Consider the following 20430-nt stretch of genomic DNA (forward strand, 5'->3'; position numbering starts at 1 on the left):
AGGGATTTGGCCTAAGGCAGTGCACAGCCGGAATTTGTACGTTCTCCCCTCTTGCTTTCTCATCCTACCAGCACATCAACATATGACTGCAATGTCTACACACACCTCTTCCCTTGATGCTGCATTAACAACTGATGCCTGCATGAACCAGGACTGTGCATGGATTCAACCATCACAGCACCTCATGGAGTGCATTTCTTCCAGATGTCCCCAACCCAGTGCCTGCCAGATGTGCCAATGGCCACGTTGGCTGGGGATGATGGGGGTTGTAGCTCAACCTGGAGGACACCAGATTGGGGGAAGCAGGCCTGTACTGCAGTTGAATTGCTGGCCTGGGCCTAGGAAGGTCCTGAGACCAGAATTGCCCTGCTGGATCAGACCAAGGGTCATAATAGAATCATAGAATAGTAGAGTTGGAAGGGGCCTATAAGGCCATCAAGTCCAACCCCCTGCTCAATGCAGGAATCTACCCTAAAGCATCCCTGACAGATGGTTGTCCAGCTGCCTCTTGAAGGCCTCTAGTGTGGGAGAGTCCACCACCTCCCTAGGTAACTGATTCCATTACCGTACTGCTCTAACAGTCAGGAAGTTTTTCCTGATGTCCAGACGGAATCTGGCTTCCTGTAACTTGAGCCCATTATTCCGTGTCCTGCACTCTGGGAAGATCGAGAAGAGATCCTGGCCCTCCTCTGTGTGACAACCTTTTAAGTATTTGAAGAGTGCTATCATGTCTCCCCTCAATCTTCTCTTCTACAGGCTCAACATGCCCAGTTCTTTCAGTCTCTCTTCATAGGGCTTTGTTTCCAGGCCCCTGACCATCCTGGTTGCCCTCCTCTGAACACGCTCCAGCTGGTCTGCATCCTTCTTGGTGGTGCCCAGAACTGGACGCAATACTCTAGATGAGGCCTAACCAGGGCCGAATAGAGAGGAACCAGTACCTCACGTGATTTCGAAGCTATACTTCTATTAATGCAGCCCAAAATAGCATTGGCCTTTCTTGCAGCCATATCGCACTGTTGGCTCCTATTCAGCTTGCGATCTACAACAATTCCAAGATCCTTCTCGTTTGTAGTATTGCTGAGCCAAGTGTCCCCCATCTTGTAACTGTGCCTTTGGTTTCTATTTCCTAAATGTAGAACTTGGCATTTATCCCTATTAAATTTCATCCTGTTGTTTTCAGCCCAGCACTCCAGCCTATCAAGAAAACTTTGAAGTTTGTTTCTGTCTTCCAGGGTATTAGCTATCCCACCCAATTTTGTGTCCAGCACTCTGTTCACACAGTGGAGAGACCAGGAAGCCCACAAGCAGGACTGGAATGAAACGGCACTCGGTGTACCTCCCAAGGCCCTGGATCTATTGCCCAGTGATCTGCGCGTCCACTGGAGCCAATGAAAGGGATTTTGTCCTCAGCTTAATCGCCATGCAGAGGGCAATTCTGAAGGGGGTTGCAGTGGTGGTGTCGAACAGGTGAACCTGCTGAAACAGCACCTTCCCTTCCCAAAAGCTTTGGTGGTGGTGGTGGGGGGGGGGACATTTTCCATTGGTTGGGATAATCCAGGGCAGGACTCAAATGAAAAGACTGATTTGATTTGCAATGGTTTGGAAGAGAAGTTAATTTGCCAGCTTTGCCTCCTGTGGACCTAGTAATGATTTGTAAATGTCGCTATAAAGATATACTGTAAATTAACATTTGCATTTTAAAATTATTATTATTATTGCAGATTTGTGTCCTGTGAGCCTGGGTCCTGAACCTTATTTTAAGTGCTAAGCAACAACGTTCCTACTACCCTGGTGCAAACAGCAGGGAACAGGAATGGCCTTCATGCCCTGGGTGAACATGCGGGCATTCGGCCGCCATTTTCTTGGAGGAGGTGGGCATTTGGAACTAGGGGTGTGCACGGACCCCCCCCCCATCCGCCCCGCAGGCCGATCCAAAAATTTTGGATCGGCCCGCTCCGCTCCGCTCTGCTCCGCCCATAGTCCGCTCCTCTTCGCCGCGGAACTCCGGCTCCGAATTGGAGCTCCGCAGTGGAGGGGAGTGGCGCCAGGTAAGGCCCCCTCCCTCCTCTCCCTTACCTGCAGAGACCAAGGGGGAAGGGGGCCTTACCTGCATCCGTCCACGGTCCCTTGGCTTCTTCAATTGAGCCCGTGGCTCAACCAGGAAGTCTGAGCCGCAAGTGCGGCCTAAACTTCCTGGTTGAGCCGTGGGCTCAATTGAAGAAGCCGAGGGACCGCGGACGGACGCAGGTAAGGGAGAGGAGGGAGGGGGGTTTACCGGGCCCTGCCACTGTCGCCGCATGGGCGACAGCGACAGTGGCAGGGCCCGGTAAACCCCACTTACCTTTCTTGCAGAGCTCCGGATCAAGGCGAAGGATCCGCCTTCACCTCGATCCTCTTCGCAACGCTCCGCTGGCCCCCCAATCCTCTTCGCCTCCACCTTAAGGGTAGGCGAAGCCCCCCGCTCCACTCCTGCTTCTCCGGTTCAAACAGAAGCGGAGCACATCCCTATTTGGAACAAGCCGTTCTGACATTCTCCTGTTGTTAAAGGAAAGAGTATTCGGGGGAATGCCTGAACCTGGGCGCTGTTCTTAATCCACATCTGTCTACAGTATTACAAGAAAAGCAGGATTTTCTGAAACGTTTAGCTTGTTAGCTCCCCCTTTGGTTTTCATTTTTCAAGCAAGCTGGAGGCAACATTTTTTGTGTGTGTCATGTCTTTATTAGATTGTAAGCCTGAGGGCAGGGACTGTCTTTTTTGCTAAGTGTAAGCCGCTCCGAGAGCCTTTTTTGGCTGAGGAGCGGGGTATAAGTATAATAAATAAATAAATAAATAAACATTGGAGTAGAGTGAACCAAATTCTTTTCAACAATCCCAGTCGAAGAGTGTGGCTCCCATCTTTTCTTCTTCTTCTTCTTCTTCTTCTTCTTCTTCTTCTTCTTCTTCTTCTTCTTCTTCTTCAAATTTGATTCTACATGTTTTGGGTGTCACTTCATCAAAAGCTTTCTGTTTGTCCCAGCCCAGCCCCCAAGACAAAGTTGTTTGGGGGGTGGGGGAGGCGGAAGGGAGAAATAACTTCACGCAAGGTACAGTATATGACTGGAGAAGACATCCACTGATGCCGCTGAGCTCACCAGACAGGAATGCAAAGCCAGGGAGAAATGGTTGGAATCCCAAGTTCTGCGATACCCTTATCTTTCATGATGTCACATCTGCAATTGTCTGCCATCCGAATGCAAAAGAGCCTTGCCCAAATTGTGCGCTTTGATGGTTGTTGTTTTAAAGAGAACAAGAAATCATTCAGTGTCAAATGCCAGGAATCTAAATAAGGAGGGACATTTCATAAGTAACATATAACCTCCTCTTATCTTCTGGCCTAAACCGTATTGAGAGATTAGCTGCATGAAAATGAGACTGGGCCGTGCCCCTTTTTCTCTAAATTGCTTTCAGATCACACCCACCCACCCATTCCATGAAAGCCACTTGTTGTCAGGGGTGGGTATGGCTGGACCTCAGGGCTGAGTTATAGGGTCCCCCAGTTGAGGGGTCTCCCCAATGACTTCCCAGAGAACAGCAAGCGATAAGGGCAGCAGTAAACAGTGAGAAAGGAAGTGGATAGCAGGTTCGTGGGTAGAAAAGGCAGCGGGCTAATTTCACCTTTGCGCTTTTTAAAAAAGGCAAGGAAGTGGGGATGTGATAGAGATGTATAAAATTCTGCATGGTGTAGAGTAGGGTGACCGTATGGAAAGGAGGACTGGGCTCCTGTATCTTTAACAGTTGTGATGAAGAGGGAATTTCAGCAGGTGTCATTGGTATGCATGCAGCACCTGGTGAAATTCCCTCTTTATCTCAACAGTTATAGCTGCAGTATACATAATCCTCATCCTCCTCTCCATGTTATCCTCACCACAACAACCCTGTGAGGTGGGTTGGGCTGAGAGTCCGTGTCTGGCCCAAAGTCACCCCGTGGGTTTCCATGGCCGAGTGAGTGGGGACTAGAACCCGGATCTCCCGACTCCCAGTCCAACACTTTAGCCACTGCCCCACACTGGTTCTCCACACTGGCTTTCTCTTGAGAGCGCAGATCACTTGTAAACTACCTGGGACGTTGTTCGATAATATTTGGTTTTATTATTTTGTCAAGCGCCTTCGGAAGATCTGCAGGCGGCGGCCTCTAGCCTTCCCGCGTATTGCCACAGGTGTTAATCATTTATCCCCCATACTGTTTCCTAGGACCAACGGCCAAATAAAATGTTAAGGAAGAGAAGGGGGGGAAAGGAAGAAAAAGAAACATTTGCGTCCGTCCGTCCCCTTCTCAAAAAAAGAATCTTAGCCAGGAGCCAGGCCAGAAATCTACCACAGAGGCCCGATTCGGGCGTAACAATCTCAGTCTAAGATGAACGGGGACAGGGCTCCTGTATCTTTAACAGTTGTAAAGAAAAGGGAATTTCAGCAGGTGTCATTTGTATACATGCAGCACCTGAGAAGGCCCTGAGAAGGCCCATTTTCAAGGTTTTATGTGGCAACAATTGCGGAACAATCAACAATACTTTCTTTGAATATCTAAGAGATCAGCTGGATGTATACCAAGGCCAGCCGGTCGCTAGATCATAGAATCCTAGAATAGTAGAGTTGGAAGGGGGCTATAAGGCCATCAAGTACAACCCCCTGCTCAATGCAGGAATCCACTTTCAACTTTCAAGCATACCTGACAGATGGCTGTCCAGCTGCCTCTTGAATGCCTCTAGGGTGGGAGATCGCATCACCTCCCTAGGTAACTGGTTCCATTGTCATACTGCCCTAACAGTCAGGCTGTTTTTCCTGATGTCCAGCCGGAATCTTGCTTCCTGTAACTTGAGCCCATTAATCCATGTCCTGCACTCTGGGAGGATCGAGAAGAGATCCTGGCCCTCCTCTGTGTGACCACCTTTCAAGTATTTGAAGAGTGCTATCATGTCTCCCCTCAATCTCCTCTTCTCCAGACTAAAGCATTTCCGTTTTTTGCAGCCGTATGTAATAGATGTTTCAATTTAGATTTTATGCTGGAATTTTATGTATTTTAACTTGAAATTATGATATCGCTCTTGCTTTGTAGATCATTTCTGATATTCATGTAGGCTGACCATATGGAAAGGATGACAGGGCTCCTGTATCTTTAACAGTTGTATTGAAAAGGAAATTTCAGCAGGTGTCATTTGAATATATGGGGAACCCGGTGAAATTTCCTCTTCATCACAACAGTTAAAGCTGCAGGTGCCCTGGCCTCTTCTAAATCTGGTCACTCTAATATAGCTCCTGCAGCTTTAACTAGTGATGAAGAGGGAATTTCACCAGGTTCTCCATATATACAAATGACATCTGCTGAAATTCCCTTTTCAATGCAACTGTTAAAGTTACAGGAGCCCTGTCCTCCTTTCCATAGGGTCACCCTAATTCATGTCCAGTATCCAACAGTGCCATTCCACAAACTCAAATAGTTGTGATGAAGAAGGTATTTCCCCAGGTGCTGACTGCCTACAAATGACACCTGCTGAAATTCCCTTTTCCATGCAACTGTTAAAGATTCAGGAGCCCGGTCCCCCTTTCCATAGGGTCACCCTACTTCTGTGACAACAGAATTAAAAAGTGGTATACAGATATGACCTGTTCGGTGAGGTCTTTTAGCTAAGAACTGCAGATGTCTTCTATCTAAACCACTCTGTTTTTCAGTCAGACTAAACCACATCCACCCCCCTGCACACCTCCCAAAAAAGGGTTTTGGCCTTTAAAACACCTCACGAATCCCAACAGTAATATAAAGAATTGAGTTGGAAGAAGCCAGCTGTAACTTGCCCAGAACACGGGCGACAACAGACTTCCTGATGCGAAGAAACAGCAAACAGGCATTGTGTGGGAAGGACGTGTCAAATACACAACTTAGTTAGCATAGCAAACAGAGCTTTCGGGCCTTTAAACAGGTGCGGTGAGGCTGCCATTTCCTGTCAGCGAAAACCCCATACTTCTCATGTCGACAGGGCATGTGTGAAAGGCAGGTCCGGATCTCGAGAATGCGCATGCTCAGTTGGGGTGTGATTCCTCACCCAGACCATGTTCCCAAGAAAAGGCACCTTTTAAAAACATGTTAGAAGAAGTGAAAGCTAAACCGTATTCTAAAATATAGACGTTTGAGCTAAATGGGGGGGGGGGGGGGGTCTCAGTGGTGTTGGGGAATCTTTAATGGTTCCTATTCAACTGTCTGAATTTTCCGGTATCTGACTTGGGTAAATCCCTGTGTCTTTGGGGGAGATTATAGGAATGCCTTTGTAAGCCATTTTTGAGTGCCGTTTGGGGGTGGGGTAGAAATAAATAAAATAAAATAATTTTTTTTTAAAAAAAAATCAACATATTTAAAAGGGCACACTGAATCACTATCACATTAAGGGATAGAAACTTGGGGAGCATTGACAGGTGTGTGACAGCTATCATAGAATCATAGAATAGCAGAGTTGGAAGGGGCCTACAAGGCCATCGAGTCCAACCCCCTGCTCAATGCAGGAATCCACCCTAAAGCATCCCTGACAGATGGTTGTCCAGCTGCCTCTTGAAGGCCTCTAGTGTGGGAGAGCCCACCACCTCCCTAGGTAACTGACTCCATTGGCGTACTGCTCTAACAGTCAGGAAGTTTTTCCTGATGTCCAGCCAGAATCTGTCTTCCTGTAACTTGAAGCCATTATTCCATGTCCTGCACACTGGGAGGATCGAGAAGAGATCCTGGCCCTCCTCTGTGTGACAACCTTTTAAGTGTTTGAAGAGTGTTCTCATGTCTCCGCTCAATCTTCTCTTCTTCAGGCTAAACAGGCCCAGTTCTTTCAGTCTCTCTTCATAGGGCTTTGTTTCCAGACCCCTGATCATCCTCGTTGCCCTCCTCTGAACATGCTCCAGCTTGTCTGCATCCTTCTTGAACTGTGGAGCCCAGAACTGGACCAGAGTTCAGATCTGGCTCACCTCTTGGTCTTAAGTTCTCACCGAGGTGATAATCCTGTATCTGATCAAGGTTTTTCATAAACAAAAGTTCCTCCATGCAAACAGAGGAGGAAAAGGAAGGAAGAAGAGGAGGAGATGAAGATGAAGAACTCCCTGCACACAGAAGACTAGCTTTTGGGGAGAAGGTTAAGTTATACGTTAGACTCCTTCTCCCTTACATATGAGTACGAATCTCTCACGTCGGCACCGCCTTCATATCCAGTCATTCACCCGGAGTATTCCCCCGCGCTTTCTATTCCTCTTCCAAGAACTGGGAAGATGGATGAGAAAACCAACTGGGCCCCAAACTTCTTGAGTTTCCTTCCCAAACCTTCAAAGTGTGACGTGATTTCTTCGTAGCTCCGCTTGACAGAATCATTTGTTCCCACACAGGTGACAAGAAAAGGATATGTGTCAGTGGACTTTATTAGGGTGACCACATGAAAAGGAGGACAGGGCTCCTGTATCTTTAACAGTTTTATAGAAAAGGGAATTTCAGCAGGTGTCATTTGTATATATGGAGAACCTGGTGAAATGCCCTCTTCATCACAACTGTTAAAGCTGCAGGAGCTATACTAGATTTAAAAGAGGGCAGGGCACCTGCTGCTTTAACTGTTGTGATGAATAGGGAATTCCACCAGGTTCCCCATATATACAAATGACACCTGCTGAGCTTCCCTTTTCAATACAACTGTTAAAGATACAGGAGCCCTGTCCTCCTTTTCATATGGTCACCCTACTTTATGAGCTTCGGCAACCCTTCAGCCACATCTCTAATCTGTGCTCCAGGGAGACAGCACACCTGGCGTGTCCATGGGTCTTCACAACACACTTGGGTTTCAAGTCCACGCGGCAGGCAGCCTGCCACAACGACTACTCTTCTCTTCTTGTTGTCGTAGGCCTTGGTATTGCTGCCTCTGCTCGACAGCCCTTCTGCCTCTTGCTCACTGCTGCATGAGATCCCCTGTAATTCTTCCTCTGCAGACTGTCCTTCCAGTACTTGAAAGCAGTTACTCAGCGCTCCAGTGGTTCCATTGGTGCAGAGTGTCTTCTAGTTCTCCTTCTCCTAACTCTCACCAGGGAGTTTTCAGGGAGTTTCCTCTTCATTGGTGTTCCTCACCTCAGCATTCCCAACTTCTGCTCCAACTTGCTATTGCTCTTCCACCTCCTGGGCTTTTCTCTGCTGTTGAAATTCCGCCATTTTGTCTAAGGACTCTTTGCCTTCCCTTATTCCTTGGAGGGCGGCCACTCGCCACTCAAGTACACTCAGTTCTTCTTCCAATACTACAACCAGCTTGCACTTATCGCGGGTGTGCGCCATGTTGATCTCAAGCAGAACACCAACGTTGCACACACTTTGCAGGTCACCACCACTGGAGAATCCTTTCCATCCATAGTGTCTATTCCCTTTTTGTTTCTGCCTTTGTGATTGTATTGCAACAGCCTGTGCTTTGTCCTGTCCTCCCTGAAGGTTAACAACAGAGTCCCTTCCTATATGAGTGTGGGATCATCTACACCAAGCAGGATATTCCACTATGAAAGTGGTATGAGGGCTGTATATAAAAGGTAGGAGCCACACTACGGCTTTACAGGAGTATTGAAGTGCACTGCAGGATCTACACGACTGCTTTATAGAGGTACTAAAGTGCACTGACAACTGTTGGGGCCCATTGACACATCTACACCAAGCAGGATAAAACACTATGAAAGTGGTATGAAAGTGGTATATGCCATGTTTCATGGGCCTCAACAGTTGTCAATGCACTTCAATACCATTATAATTAGTAGTGTGGCTCCTACCTTTTTATATACTGCTTTCATACCACTTTCATGGTGGAACATCCTGCTTTGTGTAAATGAGCCCTGTGTTACTACAGCACAACTTGCTGGTGATCACAGCTAGACCTAAAATTTATCCTGGGATCATCCAGGGTTCGCCCCTGCCTGAGCGCTGGATCCCCTGTGTGTCACCTAGATGAACAGGTTTGACCCCTGGACGATCCAGGGATAAATCTTAGGTCTAGCTATGGCCTATCAGAATAATTGTAACCTTTTCCTGTTGCCATAGTTCTTTAACTTGCATAGTCAGTGGTGCATATTTCTCTCTCTTTTCCTACAACGTTTTTGTCATCATCATCATCATCATTATTATTATTATTAAAACAACAAGGAGGAGCATTCAGTCTTGTCAAGTGGTACAGTCTAGACATAGGTTTACCACCACAACGTGAACGGGGCTGTAAACAAAGTCACTTCATCTTGATACAGACATACAACGTAACAGCACGTAATGCCAGGACTGAAATTCTGGTTTGGCTGAATAGCTCTCGCTGTTAGGGAGTTTCTCCTAATGGTTAGCTAAAATCTGCTTCCCTGCCATTCCCACCCCTTGGTTCTAGTCCTGCCCTGGGAAGCAACAGAGAACGAATCTGCTCCATCTTCTGTGTGACAGCTTGTCAGATATTTGAAAATCACTATCACGTCTTCCCTTAATTGTCTTTTCTCCAGACTAAACAGCCCCAGGTCTTTCAAGCCTTTCTCACTGGACTTGATTCAAGCAGCTGTTCAGATAGTTGATAAGCTAGATCAGTAGAAGAGAGCAATTTTCCTGAACGTCGGTGGCTCTGATGCACTACGGGGTGATTCCTGATTCTAATTCTGATTCATCTTGATTCTAATACACAGGCATGGGAATGCACCCACCCACACCCAAGCACATGCAGTGCAATTGGATGCATGATTCCTCTGAAGAAGGACCCACTGTAGTCAATGGAACTTACTCCTAGGTAAGTGTGCATAGGTTTGCAGCCACACAATAAGCCGGTGCGCTGGTTCCTTTCCACCCCATAACCAGGCAGTAAATTTACTGAATGTCCTACCTATACTAAGTACAAGATCTTTTATGAGCTTAAACATAATGCCAAGTTCTACATCTAGGAAAAAGAAACCACATGCACAGTTACAAGATGGGGGATACTTGGCTCAGCAATACTACAAGCGAGACGAATCTTGGAATTGTTGTAGATCACAAACTGAATATGAGCCAACAGTGTGATGTGGCTGCAAAAAAAGCAAATGTGAATTTGGGCTGCATTAGTAGAAGTATACAGTAGCTTACAAATCGTGTGAGGTAGTGGTTCCCCTCTATTCAGCACTGGTTAGGCCTCATCTAGAGTATTGCGTCCAGTTCTGGACTCCACAATTCAAGAAGGACGCAGACAAGCTGGAGGGTGTTCAGAGGAGGGCAACCAGGATGATCAGGGGTCTGGAAACAAAGCCCTATGAAGAGAGACTGAAAGAACTGGGCAGGTTTAGCCTGGAGAAGAGAAGATTGCGGGGAGACATGATAGCACTCTTCAAATACTTAAAAGGTTGTCCCGCAGAGGAGAGCCAGGATCTCTTCTCGATCCTCCCAGAGTGCAGGACACGGAATAAGGGGCTCAAGTTACAGGAAGCCAGATTCCGGCTAGACATCAGGAAAAACTTCCTGACTGTTAGAGCGGTAAGACAATGGAACCAATGACCTAGGGAGGAAGAGGAAGTATGAAAGAGGAAGTAAACAACTTGCACATGGCCCATTCAGTGAGCCGCTTTGATCCCGCTGCTTCTCCTGCACACAGCAGGAAATAGTGGCAACTTCCATCTTTAAAAATAAGTCAGACTTACTGGGTGGTTTTTTGTCACGCGAAGAAGTCTAGAAGGGGAGGGAGGTGTGCAGGAGGCGGACGACGTTGTGAGAGGGACCCGCGGAAATCTGTGAGTGTCCAGTAACTGGCATGCAATGAAACGCTCGTCTGACGGAGTTCCTAGTCTAACGAAATGGTAATGCGTGGTGCAACGCATTGCACAATGATTTGCTGAACAGCTGGTATAACAGCTGGTGCAAGCAGATCCAAAGTATGGGATCTGACACTTGCCCTGGGATAACAACAGGGTTTCTGCTAGCGGTAGAAGCTTTGCAGTAGTAGAATGACCCCACAGGCTACAACCCTCGGTGTTCAATGCCAGTACACCCCTGAATACCAGTTGCTAACAGGCAACGGTGGAAGCTTACAGGCTCTCTGCTTTGCTTGTGGGCTTCAGTTGGCTATTGTGGAATGATGGACTACAATTCCCATTGTCCCCTTGACACCACAGCCAATGGCTGTGCCAAATGATGGGCACTGTTGTCCAACACAGCTGGAGGGGCCCAGGTCAGGGAAAGCTGCCCACAAACTTTATCCATAGGACCCAGTGAATAGTTTGTGCCTCCATGCTTCACAGGGGATAATGGGAGTTGTAGTCCAACACATCTGGAGGCTCCTCCGTTGGGGAAGTTTGGACCAGATGGACCTTTGGTCTGACCTGGCATGGCTCACCATATGTTCCTAAACTTCTCATTTCCATTGGATTTCTTTTCTGCAAACCAATTGGGAATTCAAGTTTGATTTTTTTTAATGGTATGAAAAGAGAGACTGGAAGCTTCATCCCACGTACCTGTTTCCCTCGAATTATCCCCTACAGCGCTAAGCTGGCGTTGTGTTGTTGTTGCTAAATCACACCCCGGGCGGCAGCGCTCCCAAGATCCTTTGCAAAGGGTTTAAGGAGGGAAATGTAAAAAAATCATAAAAAATCAACAGATGACCCAATCCGATTTATTTATTCATTGCATTTCTATACCACCCAATAGCCGAAGCTCTCTGGGCAGTTTACGAAATTTAAATTTGATATGCTTAAAGCTCTCTTTAATATCTATTACTGTGCCAATTTTGATGTCTTTATCTTTAAAGCTTACGCAGAGGTAAGCATTTGTTGAATTTTCTTTAAACATATCAAATCCTGCTCCTGCACCCCCAGTGGCCGCTCGGAAAACAACAAATGATTCGCTCCAAAACTACTAGCAAAATACCTCGATTCTTTTCCCTTTATAGCACAGCTAAAGCAGGATGCATGGGACTACTTCGCAGTCAAAGCACATTATAAACTTGAAAACTTCAGAGTGTTTCACAATAAAAGCAGATTATAAGGTGGAAAACGTCGGAGTCCTTTGCACGCAATTCGCAGTGATTGCACAGTATAATGCTGGTGTGATGAAGCTCTGGCTCTGGTTCTGTGTAGGATAAAAAGTCTTTTATGGTATTGTCAAAAAATAAGATTTTTATTTAAAAGGTTCAAAAAGCTCGACGTTTCGGATGCCAAGATCCTTCATCGGGAGCTACAATCAAAATATAATACAAATATTTATTTATTTATTTATTTCACTTATATACCGCTCCCATAGCCAGGGCTCTCTGGCCGGTTTACAGAAATTCAAAAATTGAGATAAAAATGAGTATATAAAATTTAAAATTCTAAAACACAGAACATACACACATAAAGCATTAAAAATCGTTAAAAAATTAAACATGTGGGTGATTAAGATGTGCCGCCATATGCCTGGGCAAAGAGGAAAGTCTTAACCTGGCGCCGGAAAGATAGCAGCATTGGTGCCAGGTGAGCCTCTTCAGGGAGATCGTTCCATAGTCTGGGGTCCACCACCGAAAAGGCCCTGTCCCTCGTTGCCACACTCCGAGCCTCTCTCGGAGTAGGCACCCAGAGGAGGACCTTAGATGTTGAACGTAGTGACTGGGTATATTCACGTTGGGAGAGGCGTTCCGTCAGGTATTGTGGTCCCAAGCCGTGTAAGGCTTTATAGGTCAAAACCAGCACCTTGAATTGGGCTCGGAAACATACAGGCAGCCAGTGCAAGCGGACCAGAGCAGGTGTTATGTGGTCGAACCTTCTGGTTCCCGAAATCAATCTGGCCGCTGCATTTTGCACAAGCTGCAGGTTCCGAACCGTCTTCAAAGGCAGCCCTATGTAGAGCGCATTGCAGTAATCTAACTTGGAGGTTAGATTACCATATAATATACAAAACAACACCCATACTTAGAATATCATGCCAAACTAGGCATGATATTGAAGATCTGTGGACATTTAAAAAAAAACCAAAATCATTGCAGCCACATTGCGGGAGGTGGTTTAAATTCGGATCAGGACCATAGTGCTGGAAGAGGAGGCCAAGACTTTTTCTTCCTCTACTGATGAATGTTCTGTCCTTGAAGTTGCTATTTGCCCTGCGAGCCAAATCACACAGATGGTCCAACACTCCGGCCACTATTCTACACTGCCTCTATTTATAGCCTCTCTTTGTCCTGTAATATAAATATAAATTAAATAAACATAACATTTCAAAGACTTTTTTTTTAAAAAAAAAAGTAAGAAGCAGGTGATTAGCTTCAGATGTACCTGTCACAATGTCCAGAGACACAAACAGGAAAAGAAAAAGAAAAAGGAAGGCATTAATCCCTTTCCCGTCATAAAAGTGCAACAATGAACAATTCCTCCGCTGAACGGCATAATACCTCTTCTCCTCCGCCATATGAGCTTCCCTCCCTCCCTCTCGCTTTCCTCTCTTGCTTCCCATTTGCGAGAAGTCTGCCTTAACCTTGTACTCAGAAAGTTGATGCATTTAACACTGATGATGGCTTGGCACCTTGTTCAAACGACGCTGGGAAGGAGGGAAAGAGTGTTGATCTCCAACTGGGTTCCCCTCCTCCTATTCTGCTTTGTTTGAAATTTTCATTTTTCTCAATGCTGGATTGTTTTAATCTGGGTGGGGGGGGGGAGGGTGAGAGAGAAGCAGATGAAACCTAGCAAAGAAAAGCAAAGAGAGTCACATTCCAAAGGAATGGTGTAATATTCCCCAGGATTACAGTTTGATGATCCACCACCTCTAATTTTTAGTTTAAAAAGGAGACAACGTATGTCTTCTGAGACAGAGGGAGAGAGACAGTCAATAGCACATGGTGAGCCGTTCCCCCATCTACTTGTGGGGAACTCTAGGCCCCAAAGATCAAAGCAGCCCTTCTCCGAGAGAATTTGCAAAATCATTGGGCTTTTTTGAGTTTCTGGGAGACCTTTGCAGCAAGCCAGGGGTATCGCTTGGAAAAGCCTGAAGTGACAGACAAGGAGCATCATCAGACAAACATTTTATCACATATTACTGCCCACTTACGGATGTTCGCGCATCCTTTAGTTGACAACGTCTGCCTCCCGCTCCTTAAGCTTGTTTTCCCATCGCAAAATAGACCCCTTTTAAACCGACTTTTTTAAAAAATGGAATGTGCTGCGATCTCCTGCTGTGTCCAGGAAAAGCGGCACGATAAAAACGGCCCCTGAATAGGCCACGTGTTCTTTGTTTACTTCCTCTTTCCTCTCCAGGAAGAAAGAGGAAGTAATGAAGGACAAAAGCGGGGGCGGAAAAGCGACGGTTAGGAAATGCGATTTCCCCCCGTGCGATGACGTTCAAGATCGAATCAAATTGCAGAACATCCAAAACAGCCAATAGAGTAAAGGGACAATGGCTCAGGATGATGAAAAAATATGCATTTTCATTTTGAGGAGTAGCACTGCATGTTTGGGCCCCAACTAATATACACATGGGCCTCCTTCAGGGGTCTGCATTTCTAGAAACGCCTGCAGAGATATCTGAAAAAGAACATTTCCAAGATGTGTCGCAGGCATCATCTTGGAGATGAACTTTTTGAGAGATCTCTGCAGGCACTTTTAGAAATGCAGACCCTTGAAGAAGGCCCATATATATGAGTCAGGGTCAAAATGTGTAGGGCTACTATTGAAAGCCCACGTTGATCATGTTGTTCTCTGGATAAAGATTGGGAAGTTACAACTCCTCCCTGCATCCCCATGATAAAAGCCATTTTATACCTGCCGCTGGCAGCTAGGACAGCCTCTTATGAGCAGCCCCAAAAGAGAGCAAAATGTGTGTAATGTTTGTGTATGCTAATTTATACGTATATGCAAATATAGAAATAGTTGTAAGGATTTCAATTAGAAATACAGTACATAAGAACATAAGAAGAGCCCAGATGCTGGATCAGACCAAGGGTCCATCTAGTCCAGCACTCTGTTCACACAGGGGCCAACCAGCCATTGGCCAGGGATGAACAAGGATGGTGCATCAGCACCCTCCCACCCATGTTCCCCAGCAACTGGTGCACACAGGCTTACTGCCTCAAATACTGGAGATAGCACACAACCATCAGGGCTAGTAGTAGCCATGGATAGCCTTTGCCTCCAGGAATTTATCCAACCCCCTTTTAAAGCCATCCAGATTGGTGGCCATCACTACTTCTTGTGGTAGTGAGTTCCATACTCTGTGCTGTGTGAAGAAGGACTTCCTTTTATTTGTCCTGAATCTCCCACCCATCAGCTTCATGGGATGACCCCGGGTTCTAGTGTTTTGAGAGAGAGAGAGAAATGTCTCCCTATCCATGTTCTCCACACCATGCATAATTTTGTACACCTCCATCATGTCTCCCTCAGCCTCCTCTTCTCCAAACTAAACAATCCCAGCTGATGTAACCTTCCCCCATAGGGGAGATGCTCCAGCCCCTTCATCATTTGAGTTGCCCTTTTCTGCACTTTTTCCAGCTCTATAATATCCTTTTTTTTAGGTGTGGCGACCAGAACTGTACACAGCATTCTAAGTGTGGTCGCACCATCGATTTGTATAAGGGCAGTACGATACTGGCCGTTTTATTCTCAGTTCCTTTGCTTATCATGCCTAACATGGAGTTTGCCTTCTTTACAGCGGCCGCCCACTGGGTGGGCATTTTCATCCAGCTGTCCACCAAAACCCCAAGACCTCTTTCTTGTTCGATCACAGCCAGTTCAGATCCAATTAGGTTATATGGCAGAAGACTGATGCGGCTGCCTGCTCAGTCTGCTGTCCAGTGCTAACTGGTGATGGGCAAGAGTTCGGACGGTTTGTTGGCTTTAAACTAGAATTGGGACAGAACAACCGCTCAAACAGAAGATGCTTCCAAAGAGGATACAGCCCTCTGGCAGCTCATTTAATAGGGGGCTGTCCTTGGTAAAACAGGGCACATGGCCACCTTACATCACAGTTGGTCCTTCATGCTCAGCACCTAACTCAGCCGTCCTCAAGCTGGTGCCTTCCAGATGTTTTGCACCACAGCACCCATGATCCTCAGCCAGTCTGGCCAAAGCATCCGGAGGGCACCGAGTTGGGGAAAGTGGATCGAGCTGATCGTTAAATTTGCACTCAGGAAGGAATTTCTGCCACAGGATGTATTGGCTACAGTCACCGTTGCATGGGTTCCTCCGCAGCCCCCCCTCCCCATTTCCCCTTGGCGCGTGACTTGGCTGGCTGGCTTGAGCCATCTGGATCGTTTTATTCTGCCATTCCTTAAATCGCTCTGGCACGGCTCCCTTTGCGAGGCCTGATCCTTCCGCCTCTCCACGTCTTCTGGGTTAATCTGAAAGCGAGTGAATACGTGGGGCGGATGTGCGGGTTTATGCCTGCAGATCAGAGGGGCAGGGGAGGTATTCAGCCCTCTTCTTGCGGACCTATAGTTCCATATGGTGCTCTTTCCACCGGCTCTGCCACCCGCAATGTGCATGCAAATTCCGTGCAAAGCAAGGCTCCTTGTAACTTGGGGGGGAAATGAAGAGGAGCCATAACACCATTTAATTCTTTATTTTAAAAAAAGAAGAAGTCCCCACCCCCCACCCCATACAAACACAAGGACTCTGGTTTCTTGGTCTGCCAATGGCACCAAATGGATTTCTTCAAAAGATAAATGAAGAGAGAGAACATTCCCATGTGCTTCATATTTGTTTTACATGTGGAAGTTCCTGGAAATGCAAATGTTCAAACCTCTGCAGAGGTGACGTCATTCCTCCCGAACACACCCAGGTAATCCAGAAAGCATCCATTTGATGGTGGTTTGCAGGGTATTAAATAAAAGGTCCAGTGTGTCTAAAGCCATTTTTAAAAATGCCAAATCCATGCAAGTTCAAGTGGGGATTCCTTATCCGGTGGTTCCCCCCTTTGTGTGTGTGTGTGTGTATTTACTCAAATGTCCCAAAATACTGGTTTTGATCTGGCTTGATTTTAAAGAGCAACACAACACAATCCAGCCCCCAGCCCCCTCATCCTCCCCCACGGCCTTTTTCTGGCTCCTTTTCACACGTCTGGACCGTACCGACGTTTCGCTCTACCCCCCAAACGGCGTTTGGCTGCTGGGATCAATCAAAACCTTCCCTCCCATCCGTAGGACCTACGCTCCTCTCCCAGAGTCGCAAGACCACATAGGACGTATAAATATTTATAGGATACTATTTACTCAGGAAGTATGAACATCACTAATTTGTTTGAAGGACTAAAGCCCAGTTCTCTGATTGCAGAGAAGTTCTGCTGGTCTGTGTGTGTTTTTTTTTAAATTTTATTTTTATTTCCTTTCTTTCCAGACATGTGTGCGTTCTTCGCAGGAATGGGGTTCTTCTGCATTAATATACTGTAATGTCATGTTTATCTCTTCTTTCCCTCTCTCACTTAGGGTCGGTGCCCCAAAGGAGGTCTCATCAAAAGGGAGGACAAAAGACGACAGCATCTAGCATCAAAGCTTCATGCGCTAACGCAGAAATAATGGGTAAAATCCAACATAAGCCCTACGAGAGCCAGTGTGGGGTAGTGGCTAAAGTGTTGGCCTGGGAGACAGGAGATCTGAGTTCTAGTCCCCATTTGGCCTTGGAAGCTCACCGAGGCCGTAGCTAGACCTAAGGTTTATCCCGGGATCGTCCCGGGGTCATCCCTGTTCATGTAAATGACACACAGGGGATCCCGGGAGCAGGCAGGGACAACCCCGGGACGATCCTGGGATAAACCTTAGGTCTAGCTACGGCCTGGGTGACTTTGGGCCAGGTATGGACTCTCAGGCCTTAGCTAGACCTAAGGTTTATCCCAGGATCGTCCCGGGGTTGTCCCTGACTGCTCCCGGGATCCCCTGTGTGTCATTTACAGGGATGACCCCGGGACGATCCCGGGATAAACCTTAGGTCTAGCTAAGGCTTCAGTCCAACCTACCTCACAGGGTTGTTGTTGCAGGGATAAAATAGAGAGGAGGATTATGTATGCTGCCCTGGGGTCTTTGAAGGAGAAAAGGTGGGATATAAATGTAATAAATAAATACATAGGCTAGACCCATTCACATGAATCAGACTTAAGTCAGCTTCATTTCAATGCACCTGCTCTGAGTAGGACATAGGTTGGGTTTTACCCATTTACTATCATTTTAATAAAAATACCACAGTGCGGACAATGGTGACCAGGTGATGCGTGCACCTGCCTGTTTCAGGCGCTAATGGTTGATGTGCCATCTTGTTTTATGGATCGCATGTGAACCCTTCCTGGAGCCTTTTTGGCTGAGGAGCGGGATAATAAAAAATGATTGGAATAAAGGAATCACCTATTAAAGGTGCAGGAGCCCTGTCTTCCTTTTTCCCCTGGCCGCCACTACAATTGAGTAATTATTATTTTATTTTTTTACTTTTAATTTTTTTATTTAACAATACACTAATACAATACTACAAAAATCACAACAACACAAGAAAAAAAACATAATACATAAATTGCATAACCTTATAACATTTCTAATTTAATATTTTTACATCATTCCATAACATAAAGTGCACCCCACCCACCCCCACCCCGGGATCTTATTCCTGTTTCCAAAATCTCATTGATTCTTCTGGAGGTGGTTTTCCACTCCCCTTAGATAATACATATTCTAGGAACTGATTCCAAATTCCCTCAAAATCATTCTTTTTTGTTATCCCTCTTCTTACTTTTATATTACATGTCAATTTATCATTTATAGCAATATCCCAAATCTCTTTATACCCGTCCTCAACATGATAATCTCCTTGCACCTTCCAGTTCCTAGATATGATCAACCTTGCTGCTGTCAGCAAATTCGTTATCAGTTCTTTTGTTTCTTTATTACATTTTAAATCTCCATATAATGATAGCAATGCCACTGTGGGTGTCTCTTCAATCTCCATTCCCACTATATCATTTATCTCTTTAAACACCATTTTCCACAGTTTTTGAACAAATACACATTCCCACCACATAGGTACAATTGAGTAATTATAAATGAGTCAACATGAGGCACTTTGAGGACCCCTCGGTTTAGAAGTGGGATGCGGATGCTTCTTTGCATTGGCTGCAAGATCACGTGGAAGTGCTTAGCAATGGCTGGATCATGGTCTGGCTGTAGGTATATATTTAGAAAAAACACCCTCCAGACTGTGCGACCAGAAAGGGCAACACTTCTTAGCCAATCCAGGAGCCCTAATCAGCTGAGGAAAAGAGAGATCTTTTTTAAAAATTGGCATAATGGCATGAGTGTTGTTGGAAACAGAAACAGAGCACTCAGTGGCCACAATTTTAATTACAAATATACAAAGCTGCCTTATTCTGAGTCAGCCCCTTAGTCCCTCTAGCCCAGTATTGTCAACACCGACTGGAAGCAACTCTGCAGTGTTTCAGGCCCTACCTGGAGAAGCCGGGGATTGAACCTGTGACCTTCTGCATGCAACGCGGGGGCTCTATCACACTAAGCTACACCCCCCTCTTGTTGCAGTTGTGGGCTTGTAGCTGGAAGCTGAGGGCCATCAGACAATGCAATAGCTAATCAGACCAAGCTTGTCCCATCAAACCTGCATGGTGTGGAGGGAGTGGATAAGAAGACATTTTTCTCCCCCTCTCAGAATAATAGAACCCAACGGGGTCATCCCACGAAGCTGATGGGTGGGAGATTCAGGACAGATCAAAGGACAAAGCAAAGTGTGTGTCCAGTTCTGGGCACCACACTTCAGGAAGGATGCTGACAAACTGGAGCATGTTCAGAGGAGGGCAACCAGGATGAACAGGGGTCTGGAAACAAAGCCCTATGAAGACAGACTGAAAGAACTGGGCATGCTTAGCCTGGAGAAGAGAAGATTGAAGGGAGTCATGAGAGCACTCTTCAAATACTTGAAAGGTTGTCACACAGAGGAGGGCCAGGATCTCTTCTCGATCCTCCCAGAGTGCAGGACACGGAATAACGGGCTCAAGTTAAAGGAAGCCAGATTCCGTCTGGACATCAGGAAAAACTTCCTGACTGTTAGAGCAGTACGACAATGGAATCAGTTACCTAGGGAGGTTGTGGGGTCTCCCACACTAGAAGCCTTCAAGAGGCAGCTGGACTATCATCTGTCAGGGATGCTTTAGGGTGGATTCCTGCATTGAGCAGGGGGTTGGACTCAATGGCCTTGTAGGCCCCTTCGAACTCTACTATTCTATGATTCTATGATTCTATAAGGACTTCTTCACACAGTGTAGAGTTAAACTATGGAATTCGCTACCCCAAGATGCAGTGATGGCCACCAATTTGGTTGGCTTTAAAAGGGGGTTGGATAAATTCCTGGAGGAGAAGGCTATCAATGGCTACTAGTCCTGATGGCTACGTGTCCGAGGCAGTAAAACTATGTACCACAGTTGCTGGGGAACATGGGAGGTAGGGTGCTATTGCAGTCATGTC

This window comes from Elgaria multicarinata, chromosome 5 (assembly GCF_023053635.1).
Source record: "Elgaria multicarinata webbii isolate HBS135686 ecotype San Diego chromosome 5, rElgMul1.1.pri, whole genome shotgun sequence".
Lineage (NCBI taxonomy): Eukaryota > Metazoa > Chordata > Lepidosauria > Squamata > Anguidae > Elgaria > Elgaria multicarinata.